The sequence below is a fragment of the Armigeres subalbatus genome, chromosome 3 (genome assembly GCF_024139115.2).
Source record: "Armigeres subalbatus isolate Guangzhou_Male chromosome 3, GZ_Asu_2, whole genome shotgun sequence".
Lineage (NCBI taxonomy): Eukaryota > Metazoa > Arthropoda > Insecta > Diptera > Culicidae > Armigeres > Armigeres subalbatus.
The window spans coordinates 330,172,994-330,178,993 of NC_085141.1; positions in this window are offsets into that span (position 1 = coordinate 330,172,994).

Genomic DNA, 6,000 nt, shown 5'->3' on the forward strand with positions numbered 1-6,000 from the left:
ATTTTGTACATTATTTCAATGCAAAGAACATGTTTTGCATTCATCAAATTATGTACGCGATTATTTAATTCAATCGCAGTTTAACTCGTATGACAATATTTTTTAATTACTATTTTTCACAGTGAATTTTTCTTAAGTTTATAACCTACTCCTTTTGCCTATTGTTAATTTCAGAAGAATTCAGTCAAACAGCACATTCATTGAAGTACAGTAACCATTCGCTAACTAGGCATGCTCTTTAACTGGCTGCTTTTTAACTGGCAGGCGTTCGCTAACTGGGCTACAGCCCAGTTAAAGCAGCCAAACGTCAAAAATAGACGTCAAAAGTAGTTTGACATTTAATTGTCAAAAGTAGCAAGGGGCATGCAAAAGGTGGAGACGAGTGAATATAATTGATTCTCGAGTAACATGGGAATTAATGTAAACCAATTATTATTTTTATTCAGTTAATTCAAATATGGCTCCTCGATAGATAACGAACAACGATAAAAGAGAGGCAAAACTGTTCCGAATCATAACAAGCCATAATAACAAATTTATCAAACTTATATTATATGTTGATATCAGAAGATATTTTAGTTACTAGATAAAGATTGTCGCTTCGGTTCCCTTTGTCTCTGCTGTCCGAAACATGTGTGGTACATACCTGTCAAATCGTATGGCTTTTCCTTCTTTGACATTTAGCTCCCCTCTCCTCGCTCCCCTCTCCTCGCCAGCAAAAGATGTTCCGGACAGCGACGACAGCGACAATCTTTATCTAGTAACTAAAATATCTTTTTTACATATCGTATATATGTATACAGAAATGATGAGTGAGAGACTTATTTCTTTCCCTTTAGGATTCAATCCCTGGTTCATAATAATAATGTTCAGAAATATGGAAGACCTTTTGAAAATTAAGTTTCTTGCCCGAAAGCGAGTAATTTACGATTGCATCGAAATCAATTGCACCCATTTCAATATCTACCGTTAAAATCTATCAAATTGTAAGCAGTGCCCTCATATTAAACCCGGATCAGTTGTATTGAACATGGCCACAACTAAAATTCAGAATGTGAACCATTTCACCGATTCATTAGCTTTTATTTAAAGTTCGGCAGTTTGATGATTATTGTAAATCGAGTTCAAAACCCGAACTGAACTTCCTCGTGAAAATCGTATTTTCTCCCATTTCCGACGCCGCAAGTGCATAGCGAGTGGTGGTGCATGATGGGGCACGACCTGAGAAGCACGACTATGGCATACATTCGCACTACTCGCGATGCAGTTGCAACATTGTTCTGGAAATGTTCGGTTATCAACTGGATTTACAATATTTCTGTCGTTATAAATGACATTTTCAATTCAAAATTTTATGAATTTTGGTGCGCGGGAGCTGTTTAAAACTAATCTAGAAAACTCAACACAACAAACTAAGGCGTGAGTTCTTTTAGTATGTACTTAATGTATATATTGAGGTTGTACTATAACTGAGTTGTTTGCATTTGGTTAGATTCGCCCAATTGGCAAATTATTCGTGTTGTATATTTTTATTGTTTTAAAAAGCAATTCAAAACATTGCATCGACATCACCCTCTCGGTGTCCATCAGCATTTGACAGGTCAGCCCAGTTAGCAGGCATTGGCATATCGCTAACTGGGCTGTGCTCTTCAGCCCAGTTAGCGAACGGTTACTGTAATTGTGAAGTAGTACTGTTTCTTAACAAAGGGGTGACCTTCATTTTTTTTAGTTCACTTCTAGGAATCTTTTAAACAAATAAAAATCCTTTGTCGATAAGTATAATTATAAAATAAATATAAATTTTTAAAACTGGGAATAATAAAATGTGCCATGAACGAATTTACTTAAAATCAATAGAGATATTTTAGATATAACTGATATTAAGTGCACTATCCTGAAATAAGTTGAATTGAAACTGCAAACGCCACATCATAGCGATAATTGCGCTAAATCCAACTCCAACAATCTCGGTCATGATTCTCACAATTTCACATTTATCCCGTGTTGTGGTGCAAAACAAATCCCCCACGCATTTTTTCCCTCTAATGACTGCTGCAGTATTTCTCACATGTCGTATTCTGCAAGAGGATACCTAGAGACTAGAGATCATGCGCCGCCGTTCAAAGCGGAGAGTTTTCCTCATTCTTACGCAACCTCCTACACCATCAACACCAACCGTCCAACAACCAAACCAGGAGATAGGCTAACTATAGAGGGTCGGCCGGTTGGACGGAGAAAATCCATCGCCAATCCAAAGTTCATTACTCTTTCGATGCGCGGCGTTTGCTGAACTGCAGCAAGTGTGACCGACCATCGCATCAGCGAACGGTGGAAGGCTGGGGTGCGGTACGACGGGGCAAAACTGCAGCAGTACGGTACTCCTCCTTCGAAGGTGACCCAAAAATAAAACAGTCCCCCAAATAATCAGCAGCAGCTCTCGACGGCCGGCGACGGCTTGGTGGAGCAACGAAAAACCGTTTTCATTTGTCATTCTGGCCGCGATGTGTTGTCACACCACAAGGTAGCTATGCGTGAGCGTGGTGTAGAGCGTGGCATGCCAGAAGCACATGATGTTGTTTTTGTTGAGTCCGTTTTGACGAGCTTGCAGTATAGTCGGTCGGTTGCGCGGTGCGCTGGATTAGCCGGCACGGAGAAAGCCGCATCATTCAAGCAGCCGCATAAACAAGGAAGAGATGAGTCGAGTTTGAATATATGTATATTGGCTCTGCGCCGCGTTCGGCAGCCGGTGGTCTCCCCTGCAGTCGGCGGCAGTGGCGAAGTGCGACACGGATCGCGGTCGGCGTGTGGTGCGAAATTGGGAAAGTCACAGTTGTCTGAAAGTGGATGGTTTGTTTTAGAAAACATCAAGTGCGAGGTGCAGGGAGACTTCACCGAGTTCCATTACTCGATCATATGGAGCTTGATGCTGCGTATATTAACGGGGAAACTGTTTGAATTTTTGTTTCTTCTGTAAAACAGATTGATATGGAGTTGAACCACTGCAAGCATGGCGGCAATATATTTTGAGTCGATTTCGACTGTTGTCACGTGAATCGACTATGTAATTCAAATGGGAACATTCGACTATTCTTCTCTATTAAGGGGATTCTTATGCCAATCTACTCGTAGCATAAGTTAAATTGTTGTTACTCTTGTTCATATTTTTTGACTAGGCAATAATGAAAAGTTCACATTGTTCAAAATTCACTGCGGTATCCTCTCTCATCGTTCAACATTTGTTGAAAGCCAAACATTGTTATACTATAGGAAAACAATTCAAATTTCATCTCACAGTGAAGGAATTATCAAATGGTTTCAAAACACCCCCAGGGGAATATAGGACCAACGCTTAAGATCTTCATCTTGCTTGGATGCTCGCTTTAGTTTTGACTTGACTTGGGCTCAGATTCCTATCGACTTTCTTTATTTCTTTGATAGGGCTTCTGTTGCTGCAAAGTTCACACTTCTGCTGCGATGTATTGTCAGATTCTTTATTTGCTTGCAGATTTCATCTACGCTCTTAACGATCCTTGATGGCATCTTTTGAAGAAGCTCAGCATTCGAGATCCATTTGTGGGACCACTGTTCAATATTAAAATATAGAACGTAGGATTTGGTTGATTAATACTTGCAACTTCAGCGTGATCGCTACTGATACACACCAAGCCTTTACTGGCGTACAACTGCACAGATTCCACTTTAGAGTTGAATATTTGAAATTTAGTGCGTTGATCAATTTGATTGGATCTCCATATGTTTCGTAAATGCGCAAAAGCAGCTCTAGCCTTCTCAATCCGTGCTCCTACGTCGATCTTAGTTCCGCCCTCCGACGCTAACAGGCTGCTAAGATAAAGAAAGGTTTCGCCCATCTCCACTGCTGGCCCGACTACCGTAAACTTGGAAGTGTTGACATTCAACGATTTGGTCTTGTTTTCGCTGGTGATGAGACACCACGCCATGGGCGTAGATGATCAAGTTTGGCTGAAGGTCGATTCAGGGAATGGTTGCGGATATAAATTACCCAAATTTATCCGGAACTTCCTAGTAATAAAGAGTGCTAGGGTGGCCACTGGAAATTCAATTTTCGAGATTCCCGGCTTTTTTCCTGCTTTTCCCAGTAAATTTTGTCAAATTTTACCGGCTTTTTTATCTCAATCCTGAGATAAAATCAGGGTTGAATGTTTTAAATATAACTAGGTATTTTATATCGAAGCAACCGATAATTCGTAATGAATCTTTCAAATATATACATTAAATTACCTACCAAACATCTTGTTATGCGAAATGCTTTTTATGAACTTAGGAACGCACTGAAATTGTGCGCCACGTAGCCATTGTAGTTAAGTGGGTCAGCCGGCATTATCAATCGATCCAAACTTTTCAAAAATTGTTTTGGGTTCCGATCCATCGCAAACCTACAATTTTGTGAATATGCTGTGCAAAACTTCTTATCTTGGAGAAGTGACGAGAAGGAGAATTTCGGAGGCACAAAATTAAATTATCCGGCAAGCAGCGCTGTTCAACTTATCACCCTGTCATTCTATCCGGATAAAATATTGTGTAAAAAATACTTGCACTCACAGAAGAACATGGAGAAACTTTTCCCTCAGCAACGATTTAGCATGCTTTTTAACTTAGAGAGCAATGGATAGTAAGTAAAGTAGTATAAAACCGCTTCATAGTTATTGGTATTGCTTTCTAAAAATGCACAAACTTATATAGAACAACTTGTTATTCGAATACAGGCCTGAATACAACCCTTAAAGACCCAGATCTTTGTTTTCCTAATCTAATCCTAATCGAAAACAAACACGCAGCCAGTACAAAGAAAGCATCCTGGAGAATCATTGGTTAGATGATTCGCCCGATAATTTTTCTGAGTCAATATTGAGGCCTCACACAGCATACTCAGTGGGGTATGACATGAACTTCAAAAGCGGCCAGGCTCCACTGCGTTGTGTTTACCGCAGAGATGATTCTTGGAGATGTATCGTACTCAAGTATTCACTTCAACATGATACACTATCACTACGAATCTACAGGGGTGTGAGAGGATGCGTAGACATACCAGTACCATACACACCGCCTCTTTATTTTGGTAGTTTTATATAAATATGTAGTGGAAAATGAATAAGCATTATAATAAGAAATTATATCAAATTTTATATATACTTATAGACTATAATATCAACTTAGGAGCCAAAGTTAATTCTGGATGTGCATCTCCCTTGTAAGAAAAGAAGCTAGAAATTGTAAAAGAATTTAATTATAATATTTGAACCCAGGTCTTTGTTTCCGACCAAAATAATTATTTTGCTCCTGAAACAGATTCAAACATATTTTGGACAATAAAACATTCGATGCGTAATTTAACTCAGTTTACATTTTAATTTTTCGAGAATTTTTGATTTCTTTTTTTTCTGTTCTATCCATTACAATAAAATCTTGGATTTATTATTCAAAAGTTTATACATCCCTTTCAATGTTCAAATATTCCAAAGAAATATTGGAACTTATTCCTTATTTTTCGTGTAACAAGTTAAAAATATATCTTAAAAGCATTTATATATCTCAGTATCATAACCTTCTATTATAGTAGTTAGTTGAATATATTTTGCTCTTTAAAATATTAATACAGACAAAATCTCAAAGTATCAACAAAATCACCATTTTGTTAATCAATGTAGAATGTTTGAATACAATCCCAAACAATTTTTGAACATGTGTTTAAATATATATTTTATCACCATATTAATTTTTTAATGATGTGCAATTGAAAATTACAAAAAATAGTAGAAATACCCGATGTAAAGGCAAGCTTTTGAAGAATAAATTAAAAGTTTAATACATTCACTCAAAAGAATGAATATTTCGATATTCCGATTTCTTATGCTTCGCCCCATAACACAATGAGTTTAAGATAAATTTCACTCGAAATTAATATTAAAATGTTCAAGTGACAACACAAACTGGATTTGGGAAAAATATCTACCTAATATG